Source organism: Pan paniscus, chromosome 9 (assembly GCF_029289425.2).
Source record: "Pan paniscus chromosome 9, NHGRI_mPanPan1-v2.0_pri, whole genome shotgun sequence".
NCBI classification, from domain to species: Eukaryota; Metazoa; Chordata; class Mammalia; order Primates; family Hominidae; genus Pan; species Pan paniscus.
The window spans coordinates 47,287,318-47,301,101 of NC_073258.2; the positions used below are offsets into that span (position 1 = coordinate 47,287,318).

The 13,784-nt window shown below is 49.8% G+C and overlaps 1 long non-coding RNA gene across 1 annotated transcript in view; it reads right to left on the reverse strand.

Annotated features, from left to right (window-relative positions):
• Positions 1–1,582: 1,582 nt before the first annotated feature.
• The window catches only part of LOC129393362 (uncharacterized), a 69,416-nt gene continuing 57,214 nt past the window's right edge, over positions 1,583–13,784 (reverse strand). Inside the window, exon 3 of the long non-coding RNA XR_008620179.2 lies at positions 1,583–3,871. This is a non-coding gene — a long non-coding RNA (uncharacterized LOC129393362). The remainder of the gene's footprint in view (positions 3,872–13,784) is intronic.

The following is a 13,784-nucleotide window of genomic DNA, read 5'->3' on the forward strand; positions in this document are numbered from 1 at the left end:
TTCTTCAACATCTTTTCACAAGGATTCCAATCATCAGATATTTACATATTACCTCTAATAATCACCACCCAAATACCTCCCACTTCAGCTCCCTTCTCCTCCCCACACCCAGCCACCTTCCTCATATTGGCAATGCTGTTTTCTTCCAAGTAATCAAATGCCAGTGTCATGACTGTTTGATGGTCTGGCTGGCTTCAAGGACAAGAAGACCATGGAAGGCAGTGCAGCCCTCCCTGCTTGTTGGGCACCTGGGCTCAGGGGGGGAAGCGGGAGGAAGCCATGAGAACACCTGGAGCGATCCCTGGAAGGGTCCCATGGGCAGGGCTGCGCAAGGAAAGGCTACTCCCACTGCAGTCTAGAATATTCTGGAGGCTCCAGGGGAGCTCTACTGTTTGTAAGGTCAGGGGCTGCCTGGCGTGACTTTCGGCGTTTAAAGTAGAGAAGTCACACCAAAAGGGGGTGTCTTCTTCAGGGCTCTGGTTTGAGCTGCTTCACTGCAGGGAGAAGCAGGAGAAGCAGCAGAAAGAGAAAGAAAACTCTCTGTCCCTTAAGGCCGAGCATGGATCCGGGAGCATCAAGTGACAAAATGCTTGTATGATTGGCTTGTATGTGATTTGGGCCTAGAGTGCTCTATACTGAGGATGAAAGAGAAAGTAAGGGAGGGAGAAGGAAGGAACAAAAGAGGTGAAGAGGAGCGAGGAGGCACCATACTGAGTATAATACTTGCTGTCTGGTTTTCAAAACAGCCATTTTCAACAGGACCTCCAAGGGAAGAGAAGGCATTGTATCTTCAAGCCCACCTGATTCTGTCACTAAGATGTGCACTTGCAGGTAGCTAGGGCTGTGGGATGCTGTCAAAACAGCTGACAGAGCAACCACTTTGATATCAAGTCGAGGAGAGAAAAGAATCCCACGTCAGCTCCAAGGCCATATTCTGTGGAAGCGAAATTCCCACCCACCCTCATCCCTACCCTAATCTTCTAGGTCCTGGCTGTGGGAAGAGCCCCTAGGCAGGCCATCACAGGATCTGAGGGAGCTGAGGCCCGAGGTACACTTACCCAGAGCTGGAGAAGATGACGGTCAGTGGGGAAGTGTGTGTGTTTGTGGGGTGGGGGGGTGCCTGGAATGGCCCCACCAAAGATGTGTCTCCCAGCCTGCTCCATGGCATCGCACTGCCCACTGCCCCAGACCATCAGACTCCTCTGAGCCTCTGCTTTGTCAACTGACCTCAACCAACTGGGTCACAGACATTGGACTCGCTTCAGTTAATACTCATAACTTCTCATAGCTACAGGGAAAGGAGGGCACCTGTTGTCCTTCCCACAAGCCTGCCACTAGGGCAGTAAAGTATAATGAAAGCAGGTCCCACTCCAAATTTGCACACATTTATTAGCAAGTGGACCCCACATCCGCCCGGTCCAGAACTCCATAAAGTTCCAGCCATATGCCCTGTTAGATGTTCCCGTAATGAAAAATGTATCCAAAGTCCCAGCCATCTCCCTATTAGATGTTCCGTTAATGAAGGGTAGAGGCAACAGTATTCCAGTGCAGAACTCATCTGACCTTCTATGGAGTCAAGTAATTGGCCATGCACAAGACTAGAGGGTGTCCTGAATGTGGAGCACTTCTGTAGGCTATTGGACCATTGCATTCTAAGACCTTGTTCAGGCAAGAGTGACAGTACCCGTATTGTATCTCCAGCTAATTATGCATTGTTTATCCTACTGGATCACCCATGAAAAATCGTTTTATACCCATTATGCAAATGAACAAGCCCTCTTGTGCTGATTGGAAATAAAGACAATGGAAACCCTTATAGTTGTCCCTGTACATTGTGGGCTTCTCATGAGTCTTTCCAATGCTAAACACCCATCCATGGAGTATGTAGTGTTTCTATTCACGTTAACTGACTATCCTAGAGTATCCTAGAGTATAGACTCAAAATATGTCCCACTGCCTATTTGAAATATTTTAAAGTAAATCATAGGCAATATAGGCATGCTGTTTCAAGAAAAGAACATGATCTGCAAAGCCCAAGGCATTGAAAGTGGCCTTGGGAGTTGGAAATGTGCCTTCTGCCTAAGGAAAGATACAGGCATGATGCGTCATTTCATGAACATTCCTTCATGCCTTTGGACTATGACTGTTCATATGCATGTTCATTGGAGTTTTTTAGTGTCTCCATAGGCCGTTGTTATGCCCAGAAAAGATTACTCAGACATTTACTTTGAGTTTAAATAATTGGAGTTCAATTTACTAAACTGACACATTCACAACCCTAATTCTCTCTTAAGTGTTTAAGTCTGCTTACAAATCTTTGTTCTGTTGATATCAAGCGGGTTTTAGCAGCTGCTTCTAAGAAGTCTTCGAACATTTGATCACGTTTACAAACGTAATTAAAGACATCTCAAACAATTTATATTGCCTTTATAAATGTAATGTTTGGAGTGAGTGGTTTCCCTTGGAGGGGGACTGACTGCAGGAGGGACCTGCTGAGAGGTTTTCCAGGTTCAAGTATTGTGAGGCATCTTGATCTGGTGCTGGTTACATGGATACTGGTTCACTTTGTCATCTCAGGACTTGTCAGAGTATATGATGTACTTCAATAACATCTTTAAAGTCATCTGTTGGATTTCCTTTTAAACTCGTTTGCCTGTTTTGAGCAAAATCTCCCTGGGGACATAACTAATTCATTTACAGCTAGTAAATTAAATGTATATATACTGTGAACCTAGAATGCTCTGAAATATTCTAGGACTGAGCATAAGTTTAGTAAGATTTCAATGTAAACTCACACATCTAATTGCTCAATTACATTTTAAATTAGGATGATTAGATTCTCACTTTAATAGGCAAAATTATCTTAGCATTACAAGTAAGTGTATAACAGAAAAATAAAATACTATGGTTTTAATTCCCATAAGCCTGTCTTAACATAACCCCAAATCTCCTGGAGTGAAAAAAATGTACACCCACAAAGAAAAAACATTATCTCAGTTAACTGGGGTGGCTTAGCCCCCAAGAAGGCCGTTATGAGCCCTTCAGTTGAGGTTGCTTAGGATAGGGAATTTCTCCTGGAAGTGGTGGCCTAGGGGGACTCCCTAAGTTCTATGTCACAGGCATAAAAAAAAAATGAGGGTTTGTCTCCCCAGCTCTTCAGCCCAATCCCTGGATTCTGGTAATCCACACACTCCTTAATTCCTGTCTATGCCTACACAGGGTTGATCATGTGCCTGCATTTGTAGGTTTCAACTCTGACCATATGCACATGTATTCACCCTTTCAACTCTTAGGATTTTTGGAAGTGGGGGGAATCTTGTATTCTTTTGTACTCTTAGGTCTACCAACTCTTGAAGGCATTTATGAGATAATGAATTGAATTTTCACCTGCTTGGTTACCAGGTACCAGGTCACTTTTCTGAGGTGAGTGGGGAGGGAAGAAAGAATTTTAACCCCCTAGGGCTCAGATCAGCTTGTTCTGGCCTCCACAGTTTCTGTGACTCCTCCTCTCTGCTGGCTAGAGTCCAACTCCATCTGCAATGATTGTGATGGAGTCCGGACCCTTCTGAGGAACCTCCCCGCTGAACCCAGCTCCCAAGCACCATTAACACTGACTCCCTACACCCTGGTTCATCCCGACAGGCTCTGGATTCTTATACATAGAAGACTGCTCAGCAGGCGTCGGAGAGCCGCCAAGTCCGTGACAACCTGTAGGCCCATCACAGCTGACGACATCCAGACAGGCTCTCACTGGCAGACTCATCTCTCGCCTTTCCACGGCAACTTCTATTTTGACCACGCACTCACATGGATCCTTCTCTTATTCACTCCTACAGTTTCCAGCCAGACTGGCCCATGGCGGGAGGTGGCTCTGCGAAAGTAAAGAAAACAGAAGGCAACCAATAGCCAGTGTGGCTTTAACCTGAAGAACAGCTTCATGTTCATTGACTGCTTAGTGCATGCTAAATGTTTCACATGCACTTACTCGATTCATCTTGACAACAGCCCTGTGACGTGGGTGCCTTAGTCCATTTTTTTTTTTTTTTTGGAGGAGGAAGCTGAAGCACAGAGAGGCTAAGTACTTTGCCCCAGGTCACACAGCCAGTGAATAGTAAGCCAGGATTGGCACACAGGTCTCTAATTTTAAGCATTTCACACTTAATCCCTAAATTATATGCTCTTTAATTAGGAGAGGGTTTAGGATTAGCCCAGAGCCAGGCTGCTGCAGGGGAGAGGCCCCCCTCCCTCCTCCTAGGGGCTGTTGGGGGGTGGAGCTCCAGCTGTCTCTAGGGAACAAACACAGCTGAGAAGGAGAAAAGGGAGGAGTGTCTTCATCGGAAGACACTAAAGAGAGGAAGCAGTGGGAAGAAGTCTGTCTTGTAACACTCAGGAGAGCTCACCAAGCGCCAGGCACAGCGCTGGGCCCCTTCCATCCTGTACCCTGGCACTCCTCAAACCTCATAACTCGTGCAGTCTTTGAAAAAAGTGAAACACTCTCTGGCTTTTGTATTCATTAACATCTCCAACAAGTGACTACTGCAACTAAAATGAATCAAAGCAAAGGAGGAAGGCAGTGCTTTGTGAACCTCATGTCCTCTGCCCCTTCTCCGAGACGCTGTCCAGACACCCCGCTCCCCAGCCAGGAGTGAATTTCACTGAATCCTCCCTGCAAAGATGCCGACAGATCTGCTCATTCTATAGACAAGGGCATTGATATGCCTGTGGCAGAGGTGGCTTTCAGTGAAGGTCTGTGACCCCAAAGCACAAGGTTTCTAATCATGACCCTATACTGCCTGTTGGGGTGACATGGGCCTCTAGCTGACAGACCACTCAGATGACCAAGAAGCCACATCCCTTGCTAAGTGTCAGAAAATTTGGTTTAAGCTGGCAATTTTCCAGGTCGTATACACTGGGGGAAGCACAGAAAGGGGAATGGCTGAGGCTCAGAGAGGGTAAGTAACTTACCAAGGCCACACAGCAATGGCCTTGTCCATGGTGTGTGGCCTCAGGACTGGAACATAAGTCCTGTCTGCCCCTGTGTCTTCTCTGCCCCCCTCCCACGCCAGCACACACCCCACACCTCTGAGATACCAGCCTGGCCTGCTGAATAAGCTCACGCAGACTGGATTCTGATGAGTGTGTTTCGCTTTGCCTGGCAGGCTGCTTAGTGATTGTTCTAAACCTGCGTGTGGGCTTCTCCACTCCCCCAGTCTTCTATTTCTTTCTTCGCCCCCAATGCTTCCCCATCCCTCACCCTCCCCCCACCAGCACCCAGTACAGCAAGCCACACTCAGCAGGTGTTCAATGAACACTTGCTCTGCCAACGAGGCATTGGACCATCTGTAGGGGGCCAGAGTGGGTGTCAGGCTCCCACCCCCACCCCAGCGCCAGCTCCAGGGCCCAGGACGGGAGTCCCTCTGCAGGTGAGCCTGACAGCACTCAGGCTGCCGTCCCACTTGGGGGAGATTGTAAAGACTGTGACTTCCGGGAGGAAGTGGTTCAGAGGCCCAAGCTGTGTCTGGAAAGTCAGAGGCTTGCTCCAGGCCAGGAAGTCACCCAGCTTGCAACAGGGCCCTCGGGTCCCATCCTCACCCCCTGCCTACACTCAGGGAAACTCCTGCCAAGCCCTAGAAGGATGTGAGCCCAGACCCCTCTCCAGTGGCAGGCTTCTAAGACCTGGTGCCCAGGAAAGGGAGTTGGTAAACAGCTCAAACTGCCCCACTTTGAATTTAGAAACTGCGGGGAACGTGTGAGCAGTGTGGGCAGCTGGAGAGAAAGGAGTGAAGACGCAGGCTTGGGCTCGTTCACTGGCACAAACTGTGAATCCCTGGCGTCCCTCAGGGAGTCTGGCAATGGGGTTGGGATGGTACTAAGGATTCCTGGTCCTAAGGGCTTTCCCGTTGCTGTTGCCCCGTGAGTCCCACAGTTTACTAACTCGAGTGTGCAGGAGTTGCTTGGGAAGCTTGCGGTTCCTGCACTCCCAGCTCCAGAGTCTAACCCAGTAGGTCTTGTGTAAGACCCAGGAATTTGTATTTTCATCAATGAGCCTCCTGACCCCCACCCCCAGGTGATTCAGCACAGGTAGTCTTTGAACTACACTTTGGAAGCACTTTCTTGAGTTTTCTTCTCCAAGGGCTGGAAACACCTGTGCTTAACTAGAAGCGGTCTAGTTGTGAAGGCTGAGGTCCCATCCACTTGCCGGAGGCCGGCCAGCAGGTCATATGGTTCCAGTGTCTCTGAAGGCGGAGGCTGGTCACTTTGGAAGTGGACCCATCTAGGGCCTGAAGCTGGTTCCTGGGACCCTCCCATCAAGGGCTAGCTGAATGGCCACCACCCCAGGCTGTAGCTATATCTCCTAAGAAGGAACAGAAGAAAGGAAGGGGCCTGGAAAGATGGGGAGGAACCTGCCACAGAGATTGGAGATGCACTGGGCCCCCAGGAGAGGGGTTACCGTACAGGATAGCAGGGGGACTGGCTATGCCCCACCCCCGATGCTGACTCCCCTGGGACAGTCCTGTGGGAGATCCTCACGTTGTGCAGAGCTGGGAGGGCTGGATATCAGCTCTTCCCTTCACAGTGGGCAGATGAAGGTTCCAGGAGTTTCCCTCTTAAGCACTGGGATCCTTCCTGCTAGCGCCTTCCTATGCTGTAAGTCATATGTATTAGTCCGTTTTCAGGCTGCTGATAAAGACATACCCGAGACTGGGTAATTTATAAAGAAAAAGAGGTTTAATGGACTCACAGTTCCACATGACTGGGGAGGCCTCACAATCATGGCAGAAGGCAAAAGGCACTTCTTACATGGCAGCAGGCAAGAGAGAATGAGAGCCAAGTGGAAGGGGAAACCCCTTATAAAACCATCAGATCTCAAGAGACTTATTCACTACTAGTACACTATGAGGGAAACCGCGTGATTCAATTATCTCCCACCAGGTCCCTCCCACAACACGTGGGAATTATGGGAACTATAATTCAAGATGAGATTCGGGTGGGGACACAGCCAAACCATATCATTGTATAATGCAACAAATTCTGGTGTCAGTATCAGGAAATGGTGAGCTCCAGCTCAATTGAGTCACTGAGACCCTGGGAAAGACTTCCCACCACCTGGATTCACTGGCCCCACCACCTGCCATCTACAATGAGGAGATTGGGTTAAAACAGGAGAAGCAACCACTGATTAATACGGCTGCCCTGAGCAGTGTCTTGAGAAGCACTGGGGTTGAGTGTGGGCCTAGAAAAACAACCAAACACTTACAGACCACGTGCCCAGTACCACTGTAAGCATTTTACAGATGTTTATATAAAATTTAATTTAATCTTGTTTAAAAGCTCATTTAATTCCGCAGCAACAACACCATGAAGTCGGTATTAGTACCTCCACTTTACAGATGAGGAAACTGAGGCACAGGATGATTAAGGATCTTGCCCAGGGATTCCCAGTACATGGCACAGCTGGATTCTGCACCTCTGTAGTCTGGCTCTAGGCCGTGCCTCTACTCACCTCATTCTTCCTCCAAAACAACACAAAAGCTCATTATGATGACTTAATGGCCGGTGTCTGCCCCCGGCATGGCAGGGACAGAAGAGTACACAAACATCAGCCTTTCCTACCACATTTCCAGTCTGCGGTTCTACCACCCATAAACAAGCCCATAGAGAGTAGAAGCAAACGGAGCAAGATCAGAGTGGGCCGGGGAGCACTGGAGCCCAGGCGGGACTGGACTCTTCCATTTGAGTTCACCGCACCACTTCATGCCTCCCCTGGACTGACCAGCATTTGAGCCCAAACCCACAGGGCACTGCTCACCATTCCTCAAAAAAATCTCAGCTCGTTCCCACCTCTGGACCTTTGCACATGCTGATGTCTTCCTCAAAAACATCTCCTTTTCTTCAAATTTCATCTCAAATGCCACCTCCTGCAGAAGCTCTTCTAGATTCTCCTCCAACCAAACAGAGCCTGCCCTTTCTCTGGAGCCCCAGGCCAGGGTCCCATCCCACCACCAGCAGAATAGAGGCCACAGCTTCCCAGCTCTGCATGCCCAGCAACGGGTTCTGGCGCATAAGGGATTGAGCGCTTAGTAGGGGATTGAGGCACCAGAAGGAAATGAAAGCCTTCTGAGTTCTGACTCATTCACTGAATCGTTTATTCCATCAGGCTTTTTTCCTTAATTGAAAAAGAAAGAACTGAATTCCATACCTGCCTATAAATAAGGATTTAAAATCACATCAGTCACAAGAGCCTACTGTTTTCTCTCCCAGGGTCTGGGCTGCTGATCAGTTTCCTTTGTTAACCAGATCCGGTTTATCAACATCAGGCTGTAGAATTTGCAGGTCAGGCCACAAGGGTGTGAACCTTCTGCCATCCCCTCCCCGACGGTTGAGGGAAGAGGAGAAACTATAAATAATGTTCCTCTGCCCTCCAGGAACTTCCAGGCTAACATACAGGCTGGGCACACAAAATAAGTCCACACCTGTGTGCCCGCCAACGCTGCAGTGGCAGAGGGGCATGCGGTCCACAGCCCCTGCAGAGAGGAAGTGTCTGGGGCAGACCTTGCCAAGCAGCCAAGAGCCTTCTCCATTTTCCCCTTGCTGGTTTTCTTCTCACTTCCCCTTTGTTAGAATAGTCTTCTTCTCTGCAGATCCTTGCTGGGGAGGATAGACAGAGGCAGTGGGGTAGGGAGGCAGGAAAGGTGGGATTTGAAAACACCAGGCTGAGCCAGAGCCTGGAGCAGCCGGGACCTCAGCAACACTGTGGCTGCCCATGGAAGCCATCCCAGGTAAGATGATGGTCCCCGGGCTCAGCCAGCAGAGGGCCTAGCTGAGTCAGCATCTGCGCATCAGTGAATGAAGATGTGAATGAATGGAGTGGAAGCTGGAGATGGGATGTGAAGTATGTGGGTCTCTGCTGGGAACACCTATGAGTCCTTGCCCTTTGCACCTGGCATTTGTGCAAATGACTCACAGTCACAAGTGAGTCCTTTCTTTCTTCTGCTTGCTACCTCATCTTTCAACCCCTGACACAACACTACACCTACACATACACATACAGGTGCACACCTACACACATACCCCAGACACATACAGTTGTACACACTCAGAACTAGCAATAGACTCTAGACAACACTTACACTCAATAATACAAAAATACCCATACACTAAACACAATAATACACATGCACAAAGCAAACAATGCCTATATCCTTACATGCCTACACACACACCTACTTGTGCACACACATAACCTCACAAGTGGCACTCATATACATATATGCAGGCATACATTCACAACAGGCAAACAGACATACCTTAAAACACAGCCATTGAATCATGTGTTCATCTTCTCTTTCATCCAGAGGCTTCTTTCCTTTACCCTGGATCTCGCTTTACAATTCACAAAGTGCTTTCCTTTGTTTACTCACTTCCCTAACCTTTTTGAGGATATCCTCTGTGCTAGGCAACACATGGAAGGTGAATAGGAATCAGACCCTACCCTCCAGGAGGTTTCTAGTTTAGTGGAGGAAACAGACACAGACAGTGACAAACATAATCTGGTGTGATCATTCAAATCAAAAGCTGTTTCACTCGAATCAAAAACTAATTTTTTTTTAGATGAATTCTCACTCTGTCACCCAAGCTGGAGTGCAATGATGTGATCTCGGCTCACTGCAACCTCTGCCTCCCAAGTTCAAATGATTCTCCTGCCTCAGCCTCCCGAGTAGCTGGGATTACAGGCACACACCACCACGCCAGGCTAATTTTTGTATTTTTAGTAGAGATGGGGTTTCACCATGTTGGCCAGGCTGGTCTTGAACTCCTGACCTCAGGTGATCCACCTTCCTCCACCTCAGCCTCCCAAAGTGCTGAGATTATAGATGTGAGCCACCGTGCCCAGCCAAAAACTATTTCTTGAGCACCTACTGTGTGCTAGATCCATGCTGGGCTTTGGGAATACAGAAGTATGTAAAGGTCTAGTCTCCCTAGTCTCGAGCAACTTTCAGACTGAAGTGGAAAGAGGCAAAGATATAAGTAGAATATGTGCTGTAATGTACACACTACAGCGGCAGCCCAGAAAAGGGAGTGATTAACTTTGGGGAGAGAATCAGAAAGGGTGTCTTAGTATGTTCAGGCTGTTATAACAAAATACCATACACTTGGTAATTTACAAACTACAGAAATTTATTGCTCATAGCTCCGGAAACTAGGAAGTCCGAGATCAGGGGGCCAGCAGATTCAGTGTCTGCTGAGGGTCTGTTCCTCATAGATACGTTCCTCACAGTTCCATCTTCTATAATATGTGTTCTACATGGTGGAAGGGCAAAATGGCTCCCTCCAACCTCTTTATAAGAGCACCAATCCCATTCATGAGGGCAGACCGCACCCCCCACCCCCTTCACCCCCCCCCCACCTGCCACATCACCTAATCACCTTCCAAAGGCCCTACCTCTTAATGCCAACATGTTGGGGATTTGATCTGAACACATGAATTTCAGAGGGACAGAAACATCCAGACCACAGCTGAGACCTTCACAGAGAAGGCAGCACTGGTCTTTGTAGGATAAAGGGGGAGTTCACGAAAAACATGGGGCAGTTTGGTATTTGATGTAAAACCAAAGCAGAGACCTCAGAGGGGTTCATCAACAGTTCTCTATGCCTGGACTTCACATGTGAGTGTGTGTGACTGCAGGAGGGAGGGAGGTGAGAGTGGGGATGTGGGGTCGAAGATGAGGCTGTAAAGATCATGAGAGGCAGAGAACAACATCTGCATTTTACAGCGGAGAAAATTGAGGCTCAAGGAGGTAAATGAGGATGTCTTATTCTTCCACTGGGCTCTTTCCTGCTCTTGGGGCTGCCACAAATTCTCCTGGCCTTTCTTTCTGAATCAGACAAAGCTGCTTGCTAGTGGCTGAACAAGTTAAAAGCTCAGCGCAGGTGGGAGGCATTATTATTGACTGTGATGATTATTCTCTAAAATCCAGCTTGGCAGGATTTCTGCCTCGGATAATCAGCAGCTCAGCAGGTCCAGCCCAGGGCAATTTGGGCCTTTGAGGCTGAGGGACTCCCAGCCCTTGCCCCAGTCCCCTGCCTGAAGCTGTGGGCAAGCTGGGTGCCTGGTTAGCTGAATCCAGGAGCCAGCGCCTCCCCTTGGAGATGCCTCATCCTCCCCTTGCTGGTTTTCACCGCACCCCCAGCCCTGGCCCCGGTCCCCTGCCTGAAGCTGTGGGCAAGCTGGGGGCCTGGTCAGCTGAGTCCAGGAGCCAGCGCCTCCCCTTGGGGATGCCTCACCCTCCCCTTGCTGCTTTTTACCACGATGTGCCTACCCTCAGTCGCCCTCTCATTAAGCTGACCTCCCCCTTCCATGCCAATCATCTCTCCCTCTGGCAACCAGCATTTGCCTCCTCCTCCGAGGTTTCTCCTTCCCTCAGTTTGTGCTGGTGGAAGGGGCGGAGTCATTTTCCTGAAAGGAGTGTTGATTGAGGAAGCACGCGCCTCCCCCAACCAGCCGTGGGTCTCAGGCAAGCCACTCCCCTCTCCAGGCCTCAGTTTTCTCATCTATAAACAGGGCCCGCCATTTCCTACAGTCTCACACTAGCCACCCCACATGGCACCTGAGGGCATCTGAGTTTGAGATCCCTGGACTAACTGGTCTCAAAGGTGCCATAAAGCGAGTCTCTGGGTTTCTGTGGCTCTGGATCATGGGACAGGCAAGAGAGAGATGACTGGGCTGGGCTGAGAGGCCAGGTACTGCAGGCAACTGATCCAGTGCAGGCCACTCACCCAGGGTCTTCCTTCCCCAGTCCAGATTCGTGGCATCTCCCACCTGCATTTTGCCCCGGCCTCCTCCTGCTCTCTCCGCCCCCAGCACCTCCTGCTCTAGTCTGTGCTGTCTCATCAGGGTTCCTCTTAAAAAACTCAGATTGGATTCTGCTATTCTGTTGCTGGACAGCACCACCTATTTGCCCTAACTCCTTACTTGGCATTCAAGGCCCCTCCCAAGCCAGCCCCTGCCTACCTTCCTGGCCTTATCTCCCATTTCCCCTCACCCTCACCCTCAACTTCCTTAGTGCCGCCCGTCCCATGCAGCCCCATCCTGTGTGGTGGCCGTACCTTTGCATACACTAATCCCCCCACCTGGAATTCCTTCCCAGCCTTCTCCACTCAGAAAAGCCTTCAAGGCCTTGTCCCACGTTGCCTCCTCTGGGAAGCTGTCCCTGACTGTCCCTGGGTGGAGGCAGAGGCATCCCTCAGCTAGAACAAGTGCCAGGTGATAGTGGAGTTAGGTGTGTAAGCTCCTCCTCCTAAACAATGAGCACCTAATAGAGGCCACAGCTTGAGCAGCAGGGCAGTAGCCCTGCCCTGGTCACCTTTTGTCTTCAGAGCCCAGAAAGGAGGCTGGACATAGTGAGCAGGTGGTCAGTACACCTTTGCTGTAGGAATAAACAACAAATAATGTGTTAGGCATTGCCCCACTCCACCTAACTCATTTAAAGTTCAAGAGGCAGGAAGATGTACACAGGTGAAGCCCCACACTGCGGAACAGTGATTCCCTTCTTCCCCTATTTGCAGAAGTCTAACCATTTACAAAGCACCTTGCAGCCCTCCCCAGCGAGCCCCTGCAAATAGTGCAGACCTGTCATTTATTATCTCTATGTTGCAAAGGAGGCCCAGAGAAGCAGAGACTGGCCAGAGGCCCCTGACTGGAGGTGGTGTAGTTCTACACAAGCCATGGCCTCCCTGGAGACACTGCTCCCTGCTGCTTGTCCAGCTGCAGGCTGCCTTCCTCCCTCCCTCTCGGGGTGGCTGCGGGCCTCTGTCTTTCTCTTGTCACGCAATGTGTATTTGAATCCATCTGGTTGCTTCTCTGAGTCTCTCTTTGTCTTCTTGTGTTTCTCTCTTACCTCAATTATTTATTTCTGTCTCCAGCTCTCCGGGCTCCCACTCTTCTTCTGTGTGTTGGCCTTTGCCTTCTCTCTCTCTTTCTCTTTCTTTCTCTGTCTCCCTCTCTGTCTCTATCTGTTCCTTTCCCTCCATTTATCTTTTTCCTTCGCCTGAGCCTGTCTCTGTCCACCCTTCCCTCCATAATTAGCCTCACTTCTAGCTTTTACTCTTGGGCCCACTCTCGGGTGGGGGTGGGCAGGGGACAAGGAGGGAACATCTTTCCAGCATGCAGAAAATGGACCAATTAAAGCCACAATGCTGCTCAGGCAACTGAACAAGAAGGAAGCAAAAATAGCCCCAGGCGGGTCGAGCTGGAAAGAGGCACAGAGAAAAAGACAGAACGGGCAAAATGAATGCAGAGGCCAAAGTCACAGTCGGGCCATCGAGGGGGAAGCTCCTTCCCACCCAGATCTGGAAGCTGGACTCCGGCTGCCGCATGGCAGGGTGGACCTGCCTCATCCTCAACCCTGGCCCAACCCTTTATCTCACCTGAGGACACCCTGGAGGCTGCCAGACCTCTCTGGAATTCCAGAGGTCCTGAGCTTCCTCCCAAGTTGACGCCCACCTCCTATCTCTGGACCCCTTCCCACCAAGTGGCCTGGGGGTGCTGGGAGAGGCATCCACCCCACCCTGTCTAAGCCTGGCTTTCATCCATCCTCAGGTCCCCAGGAATCCAAGGCCTGCTCTATACGGGATACTCCCAGGTTGTAGACAGAATGGTGAGGCAATGGTATGCTTAGCAAATGCCATCCCCCACCCAAGGCGCTCACAGGCTGTGGGGAAAACCAAGCAAAGAAACAGGCAGAAAAAACACACCTCGCCACACTAAGCACAGCCTGGGGAGT